The following is a 20757-nucleotide window of genomic DNA, read 5'->3' as shown; positions in this document are numbered from 1 at the left end:
CTTGACTCCTTAAGTCTTAGTGGCTGCCTGGAAATCTGACCAAGGCCTGAATATCTGAACCATTTTTTCAAATACCAATTAAAAAAAACTTGATGAAAACCCCCCCCAAAAAAAAAAAAAACAAACTTGATAACTATTACTTGATCTCTGTCTTAGTTAGTTTCTATTGCTACAATGAGACACCATGACCATAAGCAACTTGGGGAGGAAATGGTTTATTTGGCTTACATTGTAGTCCATCATTGAAGGAAGGCAGGACAGGAACTCAAGCAGGGCAGGAACCTGGAGGCAGGAGCTGATGCAGAGGCCATGAAGGGGTGCTGCTCAAGGGTTTGCTCCTCATGGCTTGCTCAGCCTGCTTTCTTATAGAATCCAGGGCCATCAGCCTAGGGATAGCCCCACCCACAATGGACTGGGCCCTCCCACATCAGTCACAAATTAAGAAAATGTCCTACATCCTGATCTTACAGAGGCATTTTCTCAGTGGAGGCTCCCTCCTCTCAGATGACTACAGCTTGTGTTAAGTTGATATAAAACTAGCCTGCACTGTCTCACAGATGTTTTTTCCAGAATCCAGTCTGTTTAAACCACTTAGGTTTTCCTTTTTACAAAATACTTTTCAAATAAATCAAAATGATTTTATACTTTTTTTTTTAAAAAAAAACTGATCTGTATGAAAGTTAGCACAATAAAAGAAACTAACACTTCAATCAATGCATATCTTGATGAATTCTTACAAATGAAAATACCTGTCAACACCTAGATCGGAGCCAGGGAAGAGCAGCCTGACTGACATTCCCCACCCTCCCTCAGTCCTTCCCTGCCCCGGGCTGCTCTGTCCTGGCTTCCATCATCTGGGCTGCTTCTGTCTAGTTCTGAGCTTTGTATAAAGGAAGTCATAGAAGAGGTAGTTGTGTCTGACTTATCTCTCTTGTAGCATTTATACAATTTGTCTCGTTCTGGATAAGAGCCATTTTTTTCTTTTTTGATGCTGAGTAATACTCCACTGTATATCTACACCACAGCAACCTTTGACTCATTTGGATTGTTTCTGATCAGCGCTATGTATAGTCTCCCAAATGCTTTTGAGGAATGTTTTTGTTCATCTAGTTGAGGATACATACCTTTTCAGGGAAACGAGTGTAGTCGCCAACTCACAGAATGTGTTCAGCACTAGCTGGTACTTCCAAACAGCTTTCCAAAGTGGGTAAACTCACTTACACTTTCATCAACAGCACACAATAGAGTGCATGTCTACATCTCTGCTAATATTCATCAGGATTCATTAGTTTTAAATTTCAACCATTTGTTTGCAAACGTCTTAACAGGCATTCTCCTGATGACTACAAATGCCATCTTGTTCAGTTTAAAACCTGAGTTTTCTGTTGTTCACTCTCCTGGAATTGTCTTCACATAATTTAGACAGGTCTAGAAGCTATACGCTCTGAATTTGTACTGATGAGGCAAAGTTTGTTTTAATACATGTGAGAACAGACGACACTGTGTTCTCTAGTGGCCCAGAAAGTACCAGGGGATTCCTCATGTGAACACTGCATGCTGAAATACGAAGAGAACTATCTCTGTCAACCCCGAAGGAACAAATGTTACAAATCAATGTTCTCATCTCCTTAAACTTCAGGTCCACCCACAGGGAAGCAGGGAAGCCAAGAGCTTATCAGTTGCATTTATGCAGACCCTCTAGAAACACTGTTGCCAGCAGTGAATGGCTTACACCACAGGCCTGGGAAGCCCCACGAAGCTTCTGCTCAACCTGTAGTCGTCCCCTGTCCCATCCGTCCAAGCCCCACTGTCCCTCCATCCCCATTCTGCTGCCACAGATCTCAGAAAAGATGTGCCAAGCATCAATTTGGATAGCCCAAGAAAAGATCTCATCCTTCCTCAACCCAGGGCCCCAGCAACCAGTGTCCTCAACAGTTAGTTCCTCAGCAACAACACTTTCTCCTCAGTGCTCCCGATGAGCCTGAGGTCCACAATCCACTACCTCACTGATCCCCTCAGGTCCACTGTGAGGTGGCCTCTGCACTCCCATTTTCCAGACAGAAAAAGCCAAAGTATGTTAAGAGTGCCCAGAGATGGGGGAGATGGTAGAGATTAATAGAGGTGGCTGACCGGGTCCCTGAAAACCATCCTCCATTTGTTACTTCTGGCGAGAGTTCCACTTCCCTGGTCCAGGTGGGCTGGCGAGGGCGGCCCCTTTCTCCGCAGTAAACAAGGCAACCCTTCAGATTTCTCTAGGGAGGCTTGGTCAGGAATGGTCTTCCCCGCTGCCTGACTGTCCTTCCTGTGTGCTCCCAGCATTCACTCCAAATTTACTGAACTGTGCTTACACCCCTCAGCATGATGTTTTTTGAGCTTCTTGTTCAAACACAGAAAAGCCAAGGAGAGACGTCCAGCAGGAAAGGGTGGAGTTGAGACTCCAGGGTCCAGGTGCCTGCCTTACACCCAACCAGACCCTCTCAACCAAGGGCTGGGCAACAGGAGAAGAAGCCGGAGAAGAAATGCTGGCCTAGCAAACCGAGAGTCAAGGACAGAGAAGGGTCACATCTGATGCCACAGGCGCCGTCTGCACCTCCGTCAACAACTCCACAGTGGCTCCGACCGGGCTCCATCAGATGGGCACACTCACAGCAGGCTCCGGTATCTGGGCAAACTAGAGGTGAGGCCAGAGGCTTCCCACATGTTTTCTTTGAAAGTGCCCAAGAAAATGACTGCTGCGCTGTATAAAGTCCGGGGTCCCTGAGCTTTACGACCTCCTTTGCTTCTGTACAGGAGCAGGTGTGACAATTTTTCCCTCTGGCAGGCAGGGACTTGCTATGTAGACCAGACTGGCCTTGAACTCACAGAGAAGACACCTGCCTCTGCCTCCCGAGTACTGGGGTTAAAAAAGCATGTGCCACCACGTCCTCCATTTTTCAGTGGGTTTTTGTTTTTCTTCTCCAGCTGGCCGCTTGAGAAGTTAATTGCTGGTACAGACTTCCCTCTATCAAAGAGACACTGTGTGTCCCAGTGAGACTCTTGAATCCTCCAGCAGGTAAAATGAGCTTGGGGGCCGGGCCACAAAGGCCTTCAGCTGGCTTTTCCTGTGTCCTGGGGAACACCCTGGGGAATTTTGCTTCTTGAGGATGGCTACAAGAAACCCAAAATGAAACATGTCTGTTTCTCTTTTTGCTAAAAACTGATCCAGACCCTCCTGAACTGGAGGGACATGATGCTTTGCTCCCTGGCGACTCTAAATTCACCAGAGAAAGGGGTGAGGGGACAGGAATGAGAGAACACAAGAAGGGTTCAGAAGCACACTTGGTGGCTGGGGTCACACTTCACTGGGGACAACTATACATCTTAAATGGTAAGGGCTAGCTGATGGAAACAAGGGATTCCTCAGGCAAGGGACAGGTACCACCCAGTGCCTGACCCACCACAGTGGTGACCGGTAAAGCAGAACCTTCAGGCATTGTCTGCTACTGATAAAAAAAAAAAAATAGCTCCAATGTGTTTTAACCAATATTTCTGAATGCCCATTCGGGGCCGCCCCGCTTCTCCCTCCCTGCACAGCCATGAGCCGGGGGCTCTGGCTAGCACCTCCCTGTGTCTGTGTTAATTCCCAGCACCACCAACAATTCTGAGACCCAGTCCTGGAGCCGTAACCACCCTCCACTGGCTCCCAGAAGACCGAACTCACAGGGGAACCGGCAACAACAACGCACAGAAGGTCCCATCCGAAGCGGGCTATCTAACCGTCTTCCGATGTCCCAGAGAGCCCGCCAGAGCTAAGGTTTTCTTCATCTGTGTCTCTCCAACAGCCTTTCCTTGACAGGGGTTCGGCGAACTACCCCCACTCCTGAGTTCTAGCTCTGAAGGAAGCCAAGGGGATGGATGTCTCTAGAGACAAAAATCTGACTCTGCACCCCAGGTTGAAGCCCAGATTCCCTCTTACATTGCCCAGGAATCACACTCACCAAGCAACAGGGACAGTCCTCACAAGTAAGTCATAGGTATTTCAGATCACAGGCATCCATTTCTTGCTCATACTAATTTGCAAGGGCCAAAGGAATACGTGAACGAATTAGAGCCAGTTGAATGCTAGCTGTGCATGGCACTCTTTTTTTTTTTTTAAACTTTATTCGATGTGTATTAGTGTGAAGGTGTCAGATGCCCTGGAACTGGAGTTACAGACAGTTGTGAGCTGCCGTGTGGGTGCTGAGAATTGAACCTGGGTCCTCTAGAAGAGCAGCTGGTGCTCTAAACTGCTGAGCCACCTCTCCTGCCCCATGTATGGCACTCTTAAAGAGGCATAGATCCTTAAAAAGAATCAACTGAGGCCGGGCGGTGGTAGCTCAAGCCTTTAATCCTAGCACTCAGGAGGCAGAAGCAGGTGGATCTCTGTGAGTTCGAGGCCAGCCTGGTCTACAGAGAGAGTTCCAGGGCAGCCAGGGCTATGGGGGGGGGGGGTGAAGACAAGCAAGCAAACAAACAAAATCAACAGAGAAGACCAAACAGGAGCCCTGAAATTGAAGGGGTAAATTCAAAACAGTCACCAGGAAATAAATCACGCACACAGAGCTCTCTACCCGACAGGTTACACTCCTACAACAACGTCCTTCTTTTTCCAAGCGGCATCAAAAACTCCATGCCTGGGATTCTTCACACTATCACCTGACCCTGGGCTGACAAGCCCCACCCTCTGTAAGAATCTCCATTACCTCCCTCCTCCTATCCCTCCCCTCCTCCTCCTCCCTCTCTCGTCCTAACCCACTCCCCAGCAGGACTCAGACGCTGTCCCCTGTAAAAAAAATGTCACCTCAGGAGGCAAAAACCAGTGAACTAATTTAGCACAATATAAAAGTTGAAATAGCACAATGAGTATCAGCTCTCAAACATATATTCTCAGAATGAGCTGGGTTTATCTAACATATTTCTAATCTTTCAATTTCGATTGGACATAAATCCCTTGAAAAAAAATGAAAAAAAAAAGGTGAGTTTTGTGGCATGGAGGAGCAGCTATAAAGAACTGATACAAAGCCTCCCGGTGGTTGGCTGGTTGGTTGGGTCACTGGCCCAGAACTCAAGACCTCACCAAAGGCTGGGTGTGCAGTGGCCTCTGCCATGCCCAGCTCTGCATGAACTCTGTAACTGCTCTGGTTTCTATTTCATCATGCTAAAACAGAAAAAGAATATGAATCTTTTGGGGTTCTTGTCTCCATGAGAAGTCTGGAAATCTCAATAACATGCACTTCCACAGCTAAAACAAGGCCACGACGATTGCAAACCTCGACACGAATATAAAAGCAGGGCCACTGGAGCTCACACACCGACGTCCAGAGTAGGCACCAGCAAAGCCACTTCGGCAAGTCCTAACCCACGTTCAACTCCAGGCCCAACCATTCTGTCCCCAGACATATTTCCAAAACAGATGCCCATGTATGTTCAACAATAAAAATGGCACAAAACTGCTTCCCGACAGTGTCCGAATTTCTTTTCTGTTGGTGTGACAAACACTGGGGTGGGAAGAGTTTGTTTCATGTTACACTTCCGGGTACCAGTCCATCACTGAGGGAAGGCAGGGCAGGAACCTGAAGGCAGGAACTGAAGCAGAGACCATGGTTACGGTTTCACTCCTCCGTGTTGCTCATCTACCTTTCTTATACCTGTTAAGCTTAGAAGCTGGGACAAAAGGCTGAGGCGCCTTATTTAACACATCAAAGTGAACCAGGCCAGGTTCCTCCCAGCATCCCTCAGTCCCTACCTGTTTGTTACAGGGCCCTCCAGGATAGCATACCCTGCCCCCTACCTTGAACTTCTCCAGCCTGGGGGGTGAGGTGGGGGGCTGGGCTGCCCTTCCCCATACAATCCAACCATTTTAGTTAGCCGCTCTCTTTGTATCTTTGGCCTCCTGGCTGCTGTACCTAGTTCCCCTCTCTCCCTTATCCTTCTCCCAACCCCCTCTTGTAACACGGCACAGCTCAGTCTGGTCATGTCCACTCTGGACTCCCCCAGATGTCTCTGTCTCTGCCTCTGGCTATGCTCTCCCACATATCTGCAATAAACACCCTCCTCCACCATACCTAAGAGCAATGTTTCCTTTCTTTCCCTTTTCATTTCTTTTTTTCATTCATTTGGTGCCAAAAACCCAGTCATATCCTTTCCTTTTTATTTCTTTTTTTTTTTTTTTTTTTTTTTAAACATCCCAGGACCACCGATCATCTAAGAATGGTGCTGCCCACAGTGGGCTGGGCCCTCCTCCATCAATTATCAACCAAGAAAATACCCACAGATGCATCCACAGGGCCATCTGAGGAGGCAATTCCTCAGCTGAGGTTCCCTCTTCCCAAGTGTACCAAGTGGACAACCAAGATGAGTCATCACAATAGCATTATTTATATTAGCCTCAAAGGGGCAACCAGCTCATGCCATCCACAGTAAGATGATAAAGAGTAGGATATCTAAAATACAGAACACTACACAGCAACAAAAATGAACAACCCATAACCACATACGACAGGGGAGATTCATCTTAGGAACACAACAGAGAGAAAAAAAAAAACAGGCAAGGAAAGTCACACTCTGTGATACTACATATATAAAACTCAAAACAGACAAAATTAATCAAGATATCAGAGATAAGCGTAGAGATTGTAAGGGACCACAATACAAAGATGGCCGGCCTGATCTCTGGCTTCCTTGGGGAAAGGAAGAGGGAGAGTCTGGTAATAAAGGAGAGGCAATCCCAACCAGCTGCTGCCTTTGCAGCCAAGGGCCAGGCTGTTGGCCTGAACACAAAGATGGAGGAAGGAAGCAAAGGAGAAAACGCTTTCAGACCTGACTGCTGTGCCTGCTCTGTTTTCTCACATTTTCCCTTAAAGAGTAAACAAAAGGCAGGCGCGGTAAACTGAGGCAAGGGGATCTCCAGTTTTGCCGTCAGTCTGGGCTACATGAGAGACTCTGTCACCGAATGGTCTCGAGAGGGTTTGGTGCAGAGAGAGAGACAAAGTGAGACAGAGACAGAAAATCTGAGCCAAGAGACCCAAACTGAAACACAAACATCCACAAATATGAGTCTCAAATCAAGCCAACATTTATATTGTAAGAACATGGCGGGGTGTGGCACGCTTTAATCAGCACTCGGAGGCAGAGCAGGCGATCTCTGTGAGTTGAGCAGCTGGCTACAAGTGAGTCAGAAAGCGCAAAGCTAACAGAGAAACTGTTCGAAAAAAAAAAAAAAAAAAAAAGAAACATTGGAAATGGTTTTATCTGCAGTGTGTCAATGCAACCCAACAGGAGTAGCAGTTCCATGCTCCTCCGGGCTCGGCTAATACAAACAGGGATTAGTGAGTCTTCTGAGACTTAGTGTAAGCTCCACTGCCCAATTCCATTAACTAAATGAATTTTTTTAAAAGCCACCTTCTTCTGAGCTACAGGGCTCCTGACACTACACTAGAATTGCTTCTAATGAACCGATTGCTTCTGTAATGAAATTAGCATGAGGATGCTTACTCTTAACAAGCCTTTCTGCGTGCACATCCACAGACACGGCTTAGAACTGCGCCTGTCCCAAGAGTCTTCATACTGAGAATGTCATTTCCAGCATCCATCATTTAAATGAAAAGCGTAAGACTGGAAAAAGCAAACAGGTCTAAGCTTAAAAGCCTAAGGGGGAAATAAAATCCATCAGGTGGTGCTGCTGGCTATTCTCAGGACCCCACCTGCCCTGGGCAAAGACAGCTCCATCTCCAGTGCCTGGGGAAGGAGGGGGTGGTTTCACAGGAGCTGCAAGGTCAGCTCTCCCTCACCCAAGCCAATTCCATTGTTCTCTTCCTTTGTTGTCCCTCCCATACACACAAGGCACAGTCAACAAACCTGGGCTCTTTACATCACCAGAGCCGCGTAAAGGATGGAATGCTTTGCCTAAAATATAAAGACAACTAGAGGAACTGAAGCTAGCAAGATAAAACTGTAAGAAAGAAGCCAGCGGGGCGGTGATATCAACTCCATTGTATCCTGGATGGGGGGAGGTGCAAATCTGTGACATCAAATATAGAAGACAAACAGCTCTTTTATAAGGTAGCAAATGCTTTGACGCTCCTATTCCATCCCTTGAAGTCTGGGCAGCTGTTAAAAGCAAGGGACACTACCTAACTTTTGAGAGTGGGTTGTAAAGGGGGTTTCCACCTGCTTTGTGGGGCTACCCGCTGTAAGGTTGGTTTTCAGTGAGAACTCAGAGGCTGCTTTTGGAGAGAGTGTCACCTAACTCTAGGAAAATCAAATTATCATCCATGATGGGGATGGAATTTCTCCAGTCCATTTCTTCAGTTTTCACCTATATCATGCCCAGCCTGATGTGACATATGCCAGCCCACACTGCAGATTCTACACTAGCTATCTCCAGAATTTAATTCCTTAGTTTAAAATCTCTATCTATCATCTCTATCTATCTATCTATCTATCTATCTATCTATCTATCTATCTATCTATCTATCTATCTATCTACCTCACCCTCCCTTCTTCCCTCTCTGGAACACTCCAGACTAACCCATGGGAGAAACCCACCCTGCATCTGCAAAGCCCAACTACATGGGACCACCAAGCTCCGTCACCATGGAGACAGATGAAGTCACCTTGCTGCCCTCCCAGCAGAGGTCAGTTGTGAGCCCAGCCTCCTTCCGATGACCAAGACCCTCCAGAGAAGCTCAGTCTCCAGCTGGGAGCCAGGCAGGGTGACTTCCTCCGCAGGATCACCCTGCCACAGAATCATCGGTAAAGACTAGCAAACTATTCTTAAGCCACCTTTTGTGGTAGGTTGTTTTTGTTTTTAAAATAATAATCACCTAAAAACAGAAATAGATGTTATACCCTTAAAACGACACCACAGCTGAGCTGGGATCAGAGAGAGGTGATGGGTTTTAGTTTTCGTCTTAAACGTTTTGTTGTCTGCCCTAATTGCGCTGTGAAAATTAGAGACCTTAAAATTCAGAATTTAGAAATAGCTAAAATGGAGCCCCCCCCCCTTCTCTGCTGGGCATTCTTGTTGCTGAGCAGGTCCTGTGGCTGCCTCAATTCACAGAGTAAGTTTAGGTCACGTAACCTTTACAAACTCTACGAAGACGGTTTATTATCCCTGGGTGGCTTTGTTTTGTTTTTTATTTGGAGATAAGTGTCTCTCTCAGGCTGGCCTTGAACTCACGATCAGTACAACATCCCGAGTCTCTGGGATTACAGGCCTATGCCACAGACTCAGCTTATTTACCCCATTTCACAGAAGGGACAGTGAAGCGTAGAGCAGTTCAGTAACTCACCGGAGTTCACAGAGTAAGAAACAGATCCTGCATTCCAGCCAGGGATCTGGGCTCAGAACAACAGTATTTATTTACATGCGCAGGGAAGCTTGACAGTCACAAGTCCATGGACAAAGATGGCAATCTCAAACTGCCACTTAAACGGCCATCACATGTCCAGCATCACTGGTTCTTAACTTATACGGCCCTGCTTACCTGAGCTTCTGTACCTCAAGGTACAGTCCCTGCCTGTCACCCAGATTCCTGCTCCCTGCTCCCAATTCAATGACTCCCTCTGAGAACGAGCCAGGGCCCACTGCAGGCAGGCAGGCCTAACCCCTGCCTCCTAGTCTGTCTCTGTACCTTCATGCCTCCCCACTGGCTATGTGCTCAGGGTTCCTCCATCAGGACCCTGCATGTCACAGAAATATAATTATTATTTACCAAACTTACGGGTATCACCTTACTCACCAGCTTTCCCATTAGGGAAATTTCCACTGAATTCTAACAGGAAAGAAAAGAAGTTGCAAGCTCCAACTACACGAAGCAGCCACTCATGGATCCCAGCCTCTCCGGTTCTCACAAGGATCCCCGACAGTGCTGATGTGCAGGTACGAACCAGCTCTCTTCCTATAAACCCGAGTGCTGCCCTGCCTTTCGGTTGGCTCTGTTATTTACCATCTTCCTGAAGAACAGCAAAGAATCCCGCACCACTTCTACAGGCCTAGAAGCCGACAGCGCCTCCCTGCCCATTGTACGGGTCCCCTCCCTAGAGATGCTCAGTGGTCTCTCACTTCCCCTGAGATCCCTTGAAGGTCGGCCCAAGACTGACAGCTCGAGGAGACCACTCCTGAGCATCCACGAGAGAAGAACCTGACTCAACTCAAACATCAAGCAGATAAAAATAAACCCCAGTCTTGAGCTGGAGTTTTGCCCAACTTTAAATTTTTACATATTCTTTCTGGACAATAAAAAACACCAAACCGCTTTATGGTAGATCCTTGTTTTGTCTCCTAAAGCCCCAGGCTCAGAGCCTTTGCAACAAAGTATCGCACAAAGAAAAACCGAACGTGACTGCTCAAGGAAACTGCAATTTAGTCGATTTAGAAGGAAGATATCAGGGTCAACCGCAGTTATTATCTTCAGAAATAGCATTTCAGCCCACAAGAGACCCTCCTGAAGTGCTGTATTAGCAGCTTAAAGATGTCTTTCCTCAATTCCATACTAGGTTCAAAGGTCTCTCAGCTTCACAGGGAGCAATACAACAAGGATTCAGAGACACACAAAGGAGAAGCCACAACTACTAAACCAAGAATGAGAGAAAAACTATGCACAAACATCATTTCTGCAGCCACACACACCATTCCAAGGAGAGAATAAACATTCCCAATAATGGGAATTATATGTGATTATTGTCACATGAAAGCACACACCAAAATCATCCCAGTGCCTAAGCTGAACACAGTAGCACATCTCTGCAATCCCAGCACTTGGAAGTTCAAGACTATCCTCTGCTAGATGGTGAGTTTGAGGCCAGCCTGGGCTACAAGAGATCCTATGTCAGTACACATGTGTACACACACACACACACACACACACACACACACACACACACGTTTCATAATATTTTAATAACAATATTTCAAAACTATTGAAATATAATGTTTAAAAACACTACAAATGTATTAGAATTGTGACTTCAAATGAACAAACAGGGCACCGCTACAAATCTTCTATTTAAGTTTAATTGTGGCTTAAGGCCAATATAAAGCTCATGCACACTGCTGATAGAAGTATAATCTAAAAAAAACAAAAAAAAAAAAAAAAAAAAAAAACTTTGGAAATCTATTTGACAGTATCATCTAATCCAAACACTAACTTAGAACCCCTCACTTGACTCCTATTCCCAGTATAAGTGTATACATGTATGCATGTATGCAGACTCAAAGTCTCAATTGCCACAAAAACTAGGAACGGTTACAATCCTAAAATGGATAGTGTAGAATACTCCACAGCCATTAAAAGGAACTGCCTCCCCTAACCTTTGCCTTCTCCCTATCTAGACCCTTCCCTTCTCATCTCCCCTGGAAGAGAATCCTATGATCTCCAGCACTCACAGAATTACCCTAGTTTTCGATGTATCAATACCTGTAGTTTCTTCCCAGACAGTTTGGGCAACACTTTACAAGTACTTTTAGGCACTGGGAATGGAGCCCAATGGTAGAATACTTATTTAACATGGTTGAGGCTCTGAGTTGGAGCCCCAGGACTAAAAACAAACAACCCTTGCTTTTAAAAGTGAAGATCCCCCCGCCCCAATCTCTCTCCCTAGTGCACAAGCATGCTATCTGATTCTGTGGTCCTTCAGTCCCCTCCGTCCTGCCCCACCCCCACCCGCAGAACTCACTTTTGCTATAGTAACTCAGTCAACTACAGCGACCCGTGGAGGAGGCAACCCCAGGGCTCAGAAAGATCATCAAAAGGCCTCCTGGACGCCGAGGGCTAAGTGAATTCCCCCTTCCCACTGCACGGGTAGACGCTCCTCCATGTTCACCCTTTTTAATCTTCCCAAGCAACTGCCACACTTACCCGCAGCCGCCCGACTCAGCACCTTCCCCAAAATTTAGCAGTAAAACAGCCAAAGTTTGATCACGTGTCTTCTCATTATCTATCCCCTTACAATGGGAGAAAGGCCAAGGAGGCAGAAAGAGCGAACGGCCAGGATGGGGGATGAGGGTTAAGGTTTCTGTGGGGAGGTGGGGGGGGGGCAATGAAAATCTTCTGGTTTGCGTTGATGATGACATAATTTTACGATTATATTAAAAGCCAATGACTCATGAATTTTAAAAGGTATATTGATGATGTTTATTACATCTTAACTTTTAAAATTAAGCTTAAATAGATTAAATGTGGAAGAACAACCCACCAACTTACTGGAGAGCGATGTACGAAAGGAGAAACAAGATTAACAACTAAGTACCGTATAAAAAATCAACTTGAACAAATTAACTATAATAAGCAAGGAGGCTTATGTTCCCATCTAGTCCAGGTGACAACCAAGGTCACTGATCTGGGGGATCGGCATTCCTGATTAGTCTCTGGCTCTCGGTCTGAATCGATACATTATTAAGATGAGCGGACCCTCAGAGGAGAAGTGCGGGAAGCCGGCGCTGGGGGACGCCACAGAACGTTGTCAAAGCGAGCGAGCGACACGGCCTGCGCCGGGTCAGCTAGCTAGCTGCGCGCAGTCAGCTCCTGGCCGGACGGCCCGCGAAAAAGTTGCCTTTGAAAGTTGCAAGGGGAGCGAGTGACGGGGATGAGACTCACCAGCTCCGCGGCCCGGGAGCGCGGGGTTCCCCACGTGCCTGTGCAACCAAGTGTGCCTCGGGACGCTGCCACCCGCCCTGCTGGACCTGACACCGCAGGCCCTCAGGAACCCATGCTAGTCACTGAGCTTAGGGCGGTCCCTGAAGGCCGCGCCCCACCCCTCCCCCACGCCCAGACCCTGCAACACCAGCCAGGGCCACCTGCCGCTCCAGGACCAGGATAAAAGGGCCCTAATCGCCGCTCCCTCCAGGCAGACGGTCCACCGATCTTACCCCGAGACGCCTCGGAAAAGGGCGCAGCATCGCACCCCGACTCCAAAAGGCCGGGAAGGTACTCAAAGGCCAGCGCGCCCCACTCCGGGTCGGGAGGCGCCGCCCCCTTCGAGCGCCAGCGGTGATCCCAGGCGGCTGCTAGCCGAGGCAACCCCACAGACCTCCCCAGGGCAATCCCAGGGCCAGTGTCGGCGTGCGCGCCAGCACGCACCAAGAGTGCGAAGCTGGGCCCCGGGTTGGCTCGGGACAGGGTCGGAGCCGAGGCGCCTCAGATCGTCCCTGCAGGGGACAGGAGCGCAGCACTGCCACTACTCACCTCCAGCGCGGCTGGTCTGGAGCTGGCGCAGGGCGGGCGGCTGGCGGGGCGGGACCGGGAAGCGCGGGGCGGGGCCTCGGGCAGCGCCAGAATCAAACTCCAGTTGCACCCGGAGCGCGGAACTAGATCCTGCAGCGCAGCGCATGAGTTCACCGCGGCTGCCCGGAGCCACCGAGTACAGGGACGTAAGGGCAGGGGCAGCCCGGCCGGGGATCTGATCGGGAGGTCTGCCAAAGCCTCCTAACGCGCTCTTTGTACCGAAGAGCCCGCCGTGAAAAGTCCAGTGCGCCTGCGCGCCGCCGCGACTCTCCCAGGCGCACCTCCGCACCTCTGGTTCCTACCCACCGGCGCGACCCTCCCAATCGCGGGAGTGAAATACATCCTTTCCTTGGAGGGTCCTCGATGCGTACAAGTTATCGACCAGGGGAGCTGGGTGCGCCTGGTGCAGGTTAAGATCCCAATAGCGCCTATGTGCAGTGCCGTTAAGAAGTTGGTTTGGGGACATGGATGGAGTAGGGGGCTCGAGTTTGCGAGTCTTCAGCCGGACCTCTTTGGAGAGGCTGGAAACTTCTAGCTAACCAGGACGCCGCAGAGGCCTAAGTGCATTCCTGTCTGGCGTCCTAGATGACTCGGCCTGGCTCCAGGGTGTGGAGCCCAAGAAAAAAGTCAGTTGTCCTAAAAGCTCCATCTGGAGCAAGGACAATAGAGCCACAAGAGATGAGCTGGGGACTGAGACTGAGTCCTCTTTCAAGAAAGTGTTTAGGGACAGGAAGGCCGAGCAATCTGTTAAAACTGCCGGGGTGGCACAAGTCTGGAGGCAGAAGGATCAGGGGTTCCAGTCATCCTCTGCTACATAGCAAGTTCCGGGCCAGCCTGGGCTACATGAAAAAAAAAAAAAAAAACCAGGTGTAACCAAAACAAACAGAACGCCGGCTTTGGAGGCTCTGATTGTCTGAATGGGAGGGTTTTGAACCCCCGTGAGTGCGAGCACACACAGACACAGCCAATGCACCGAGTGGACCTTACCCACATCTCACTATCTGTTAACTGCTTAGAGAAGGGCCTGGGTTATGTGGGGCAAGGCTCACCCTGGAGAGAAGCTGTGAATCAAAGCTTCCTTGATCCACCAGGAAACACTCCTGTAAATTCTCCAACTGCTGCCCCTCCCCCAGGCCAGATGGTTAGAACAAGCAAAAGACAGCCCAGAATGCTCATTTTCTCAGCACTTTGCTGCTCTCTGGGACCCTGACAGAGAGCAAATCATTGTCTACTCGGGACCTCAGTTTCTGCATCGATTAATAGGACCCTTGGATTCAGTAGCTGGTCTCCCACATCACTCATGCCCTAGTGCCTGCCGCCTGGCTCTGTTAAGGATGATTACAGTCAAATGTGTTAACCGCCAGAGAATCAGAGGCACCGGATGCCTAGGTTTTTAAAGTGTTCTCAGCTGGCTAGCTAGACTACTCAGTCGGTGAGCTCTAAGTTCAGGAAGACTGGCCGTCTTCATAAATAAGGTGGGAAGCCATCCACGAAGACACCCGACTTCATGTTCTGGCCTCTGCGTGCACACACAAATGCATGTTCACCTGCACACACTAATGTGCACACACATGACCCATACACACGCACATCACACACATGGAAAAAAAAAATAATGCCCTTCACCCCCAGAATTCCAACTCTTAACCTCCTCTTCATTTCTCTCTCTTTACATTTAGTCAGCGAGTATTAAACATATAGGTTTTCAAATGCTAGGCAAACGTGATCAATAAAAAACATACCAGGCCTATGATGGGGCTGCAAGCCGTTAACCCCAGCAGTTGGGAGACAGAAGCAGGTGCATCTCTGGGAGTTCAAGGACATCCATTGCTATATAGTGAGACCCTGTCTCAAAAACAAAATAGCAGATTCAAAATTTCAGGTTTATATTTCACACTTTATTTTAGATTTACTCAGGGGTTTTTTTGTTTTTTGTTTTTTGTTTTTTTGTTTGTTTTTGTTTTTGTTTTTGTTTTTTTGAGACAGAGTTTTTCTGTGTAGCTTTGGAGCCTTTCCTGGAACTCACTCTGTAGCCCAGCCTGGCCTGGAACTCACAGAAATCTGCCTGCCTCTGCCTCCTGAGTGCTGGGATTAAAGGTGTGCGCCACCACTGCCCAGCTCATTTTTTTTTTTTTAAATTAAAACCAATTGACACATACAATTTACCCTCTCTATGCACAGCTGGAGTGTTGGAGTGTACTCACAACGTTACAGACACACCATTGCCACTCATTTCATAGTAACTTCATCACCCCATAAGAAACCCCAGAGCCAGCAGCTGCTTCCCCCACCCCCAGCCCCTGGCAACCACTAAACTGTTTATTTCTGTCTCTAGGGTCTGCCTGTTTTGTTTCATAGGAACAAAAGCATAGCAATATGTGGGCTTGGAAAGCTGAGATGTCTTTCACTGTGAAGGTCCATCCAGGCTGTAGTGTATGTACATCAGTACTTCATCGCCTCACCCCAGCTCACCTGCAATGAGATGGTACCAGGGAATCACCATAAGAGAACATCAGCCTTTTGAATGAAACAGTTTACAGAGTGAGACGTTTCTTGGAGGTGCACCATGCAAAAGAATTGTCAGACATGTCAACATGTACAGAAGCTCTTGAATTTATATAAAACACACAAGCAGTGATGTGCAGTTCTTCCAGAAGAATTCTAATTCCATCAAGCAATCACTCTGTGCACGCACAGGTCTTCATACTGCTGTGTGAGAATGCTGAAGCACACACTAGCAGGATGTTTAGGAATAGGTTGTTCAAGCGGAGCTGTAAGAAAAGAGCCGTTTGGGCCAGTGAGTGAACACTCCTCCTTAGCTATAAAGGAAGCCCATACCCAGCCTCTGAGTATGGAGCAGCCACTTCTATTTATATCCATTCAGTAAACTTTCCTCTGAGCCCAAGTGCCTTGATATCATCTCTCTCTCTAATTTCAGGGAAGGACATCGGGGTACAGGTGAAACTAACTGGGTTTGGAGATTGAGAGGAGACAGTTGAGCTGTTCAACCAGAAGTTGGGTGATTTGGGCAGAAGCAGATTTAGCCAAGGGTTCTTAGCAAAGATTTCAAGTGGACCTTTGGGGGTGATTTTCTTTTTTAAACACTAATTTTCATTTTAAAATTGTGTGTGTTATGTTGAGGAATATTCCTTTACATTGTGTGAAGATGTGTCACTGTGGTTGGTTTAATAAAAAGTTGAATGGCCAATAGATAGGCAGGAAGAGGTTAGGTGGGACTTCTGGGGACAGAGAGGTCTCGGAGAAGAAAGGTGGAGTCACCAGCCAGATGCAGAGGAAGCAGGACATGCAGGAGGAGAGGTAAAAGCCACGAGCCATGTGACAGCACACAGATGAATAGAAATGGGTTAATTTAAGTTATAAGAGCTAGCTAGAAACAAGCCTAAGCTAAGGCCGAGCTTTTATAATTAATAACAAATCTCTGTGTTATGATTTTGGGGCTGGTGGTCCAAAAAAACCTGCTACAGTGGTGTGTGTGTGTGTGTGTGTGTGTGTGTGTGTGTGTGTGTGTGTGTGATGTGAGTTCAGGTGCCTGAGGAAGCCAGAGATGTTGGATCCCCTAGAGCTGGAAATACAGGTGGTTGACTTGGGAACCAAGTTGCTGGGAACCAAACTTGGGTCCTCCGGAAGAGCATCACATGCTCTAACCTCTGAGCCACCCCACCAGCACAAGAACTTCGAGGGACCTTAATATCATAAGAGGAACTCATTTGTTTTGTGGTAGACGGGCTTTTCCGTGATAATGACCTAGAATTGCTTCTACCAGCACTGCTTCAAGTCCTTGTTTGGGTTTTTATTTGTTGGTTTGTTTTCTGAGACAGCTCTTGCTCTGTAGCCCAGGCTGACCTTGAACCCTGGGAGGTCTTCCTGCATCAATGTCCAGAGTGTTGGGATTTCAAGTGTGAGCCACCGCCCCCTGCTCCTTTAGTGCTGTTTTAAAGCATTTTATTTAAGCTTGCAAGAACCAGGAGTAGTTTTGCCTCCTTTTTTTCCTTATCGTTTACGTACACACATTGTCTGAATAATCGACAGGTCAGTAAGTTTCAGACCACTTGGTGTGGCTTGTAAGGAAGTGGGTATATACGGCATGCCCAGGTGTGTACCAAGTAGTGCATGTGGTAATAGTGTAGACACCTCTTCTTGCCATTTCAGAATGCTGTGGAACATTGACCTAGCACAGCGGTTATCAACCTGTGGGTCTCGACCTCTTTGGTGGTTGAACGACCCTTTCACAAGGGTCACAGATCAGATATTTACATTACAATTCAGTAGCAAAATTACAGTTATGAGGTAGCAACAAAAATAATTCTATGGTTGGGGGTCACCACAACATGAGGAACTGTATTAAAGTGTCTCAGCATTAGGAAGTCTGAGAACCAATTGCCTAGCAGTTAACCTCTCCAGGAAATTGTTGCAATAAGAACTCTTTGCCCGGCGGTGGTGGGGTACACCTTTAATCCCAGCACTCGGGAGGCAGAGCCAGGCCGATCTCTGTGAGTTCGAGGCCAGCCTGGGCTACCAAGTGAGTTCCAGGAAAGGCGCAAAGCTACACAGAGAAACCCTGTCTCGAAAAACAAAAACAAAAACAAAAAAAAAAAGAAGAAGAAGAAGTAATCTCTTCGATAGTCCTAGTGGTCCACACACAATCCCAGCTCAAGCAGAAGCATCACAAGGAAGCTCAGGCAGAAGCATCACAAGTTAGAGGCTAGGCTGGGCTACATCGTGAGATCCTGCCTAAAAAAAAAAAAAAAAAAAAAAAGTGCTCTCTGGGCTTTTCATGAATTTTCCCTGCCTACAATATGTGAAATATACAGGATATGGTTCATAGACCTTCTGTTGGTAACTGCAAGTCAACAGCAGGCTGTGTAGCTAATCTAATTATATGGAGATTTTTCTACCTCACAGGGGGTAGGCACTCACTCTAACTGCTGTGTTATTCAAGGGTGAACTGTACCTCATGGGGCAACCTGTGAAAGAGTCTTCAATGTTCATCTGTTATTTCTGACTTGCAGTTCAGGTCCGTCTTTTTATAATCGCCAAGTTAAAGTATCAGTTTTGTTTTTTATATTTGTTTCCACACTGCTATTTCTGTATCTCATCCAGGGTGTGTGTGTGTGTGTGTGTGTGTGTGTGTGTGTGTGTGTGGTGCATTTTCATGTTTGTGGATGATTGTGCATGTAGAGGTCAGAGGTTGATGCTGGGTGTCTACCTCAATCACTCTCCATCTTATTTCTCAAGACAGGGTCTCTCCCTGAACCTTGTGCTTACCAGTTCAGCTGGATTGGCTGGACAAGCCCCAGGGATCCTGGTCTCCACCTGTGCAGTGGGATTACAGGGGCACACCACCACGCGCTGCTCTTGAACATGGGTGCTGGGAACAGAAGCTAATCCCCATGCTCAGGCAGCATGCTCTGTACTGACTGAACTATCTCCCCGGCCCCTCAAATACCAGTTTGGAACACATCAAAGTCATCATTGTTGTTTTCTGTACAGTTACAGAATTAATTCTTACTAATTATATTAATAATTCATATTAGCAATTAATATGAAGCTCAGTTGTTGTTGTTTTTGTTTTTTGAGGCAGGATTTCTCTGTGTAGTCCTGGCTGTCCTGGAATTAGCTCTGTAGACTAGGCTGGCCTCGAACTCACAGAGATCAGCTTGCCTTTGCCCGTCAAGTGCTGAAATTAAAGGCCTGCACCACCACCACCAGGCTTTTTTTTTTTTTGTTTGTTTGTTTGTTTGTTTAGCTCAGTTTTATCCTTTAAATATCTGTCCATCAGGCTGGGTGTGATGGAGCACACCTTTGATTCCGGCAATCAGGAGACTGAGGCAGACAGATTTTTGTGAAATTTGAAGGCACCCTGGTTGACATATAGAATTCCAGGACAGCTAAGAATACATAGACAGATCCTATCTAAAAAGAAAAAAAGGGGAAAAAATCTCTCCATCAAAATAGCTAGGACTTAGCCCCATAATGGCACTTGCCCCCAAGTCTGTGGTCCTGAGTTCAGTCCTTGGGACCCACATAGTTGAAGGAGAGAATTCACTACAAGATGTCCTTCTCCACACACACAAAGTAGTCAATCAATAAATGCAGAAATGTTTAATGTCTCCTTCATCATGAGGCTGGAAGAGCTCCTCAGCCTTGAGCATCCTGCAGTTGGGAATCCAGTGTCCCTAAGTGTTCCAAGAGGGAACATGAAACAAGGGAGTAGGTCATGAGGGGGTGAAGAGGACAACCAGGCAGAGACATCAGAGGCAAAAGAGACCTTTTGGACAAGAGGAACCAGGACAGGCCCTGGGGATGCTTTCCTTCTTTACACTCTTCAGTTCACTTTCCTTCCTTCCTTCCTTCCTTCCTTCCTTCCTTCCTTCCTTCCTTCCTTCCTTCCTTCCTTCTTGCCTTTCTTTCTAATGGAGCCACCCTCTGTAGTTCAGTCTGGCTTCAGCCCCCCCCCCCCCCAGTGCTAGCATTACAGGTATAGTGGCTTGGTTCTCAATTCTCTTAAAACAAATAAATAAACTAGAATATAATAAGTAAAGATTATATGCCGCTTCTGTGTGAGAGGGTTTTGTATGTGTAGTCTGGTTGTTGATGTTTTCCTGGGGAGGGGAGTAATTCCCAAACATTCTACAGACCAGTGAGAAATGGGTGTGTCTGTTTTGAATATCAAAGGGGGTAAAGATAGAGAAACAAACAAAAAGTCTTCATAGGGAACAGGTAACCTGGGCAGGGTACATCCTTCGGGACACCTGGAGTAGTCACCTTCAGGGCCTTTTCCAATGGAGAAAAAAAACCCTGTGGGCCCGAGATTTACTAAGGGGAACTATATGTCATCTTTCCCTTACCCAAGGTCTTCCTGTTAAGGATACTTCTTTCTACAGAATATCTGTTAATATGAAAAACTCAAGCTGGGTGATAGTGGAGCACGCCTTTAATCCCAGCACTTGGGAGGCAAAAGCAGCCAGCCTGGTCTACACATTGAATTCCATGACAGCCAGGGCTACACAGGCAAAACCCATCTTGAAAATAAATATATATATAACAACAACAACAAAAACCCAAGAAACAAACTCAAGGTAGGCTTGATGGCTCAAACTTGTTATTCCAGTACTCAGGAGGCCAAGTTAGGAGGATTGCTACAAGTTCAGGGCCAGTCTGGCTATATAATGAGTTCCCAGCCAATCTGAGCTACAGAGTGAGACCTTGTCTAAAAACAAAAAACAAAAAAACAAAAAACAAATAAAAAAAAAAAAAAACAAAACAACAATAACAAAATAGGACTGGCAAGATGGCTCAGCAGTTAAGAAGAGCTCTTGCTGCTTTTGACAAGGACCCAGGTTTGGTTTCCAGCACCTACCTGGTGGCTTACAACTTTCTGTAACTCCAGTTTCAGCAGATCCAGCACCTCTGGCCCCTCTGACACTAGGCACTCACACGGTACACATACATACATGCAGACCAAACCCTCATATACATAAACATATATCTT

At 47.1% G+C, this 20757-nt stretch overlaps 1 protein-coding gene across 4 annotated transcripts in view; it reads right to left on the bottom strand.

The window, feature by feature from the left end:
- Kank1 (KN motif and ankyrin repeat domains 1) overlaps positions 1-13226 on the bottom strand; it is a 211645-nt gene extending 198419 nt beyond the window's left edge. For 2 of the 4 annotated variants that reach the window (XM_037205395.1, XM_037205410.1), the window contains exon 1: positions 12890-12970. The gene's annotated coding sequence lies outside the window, so the exon portion shown is untranslated. Of the gene's footprint in view, positions 1-12617; positions 12697-12889; positions 12971-13205 lie in introns of those variants that run through there. The other 2 variants (XM_037205399.1, XM_037205397.1) reach the window with 2 other exon arrangements.
- Positions 13227-20757: the final 7531 nt, after the last annotated feature.

The sequence above is a fragment of the Peromyscus leucopus genome, chromosome 1, assembly GCF_004664715.2.
Source record: "Peromyscus leucopus breed LL Stock chromosome 1, UCI_PerLeu_2.1, whole genome shotgun sequence".
Taxonomy (NCBI): domain Eukaryota; kingdom Metazoa; phylum Chordata; class Mammalia; order Rodentia; family Cricetidae; genus Peromyscus; species Peromyscus leucopus.
Note: the sequence above shows the minus strand (reverse complement) of the source record. Positions and strands in the feature narration are given on the sequence as shown.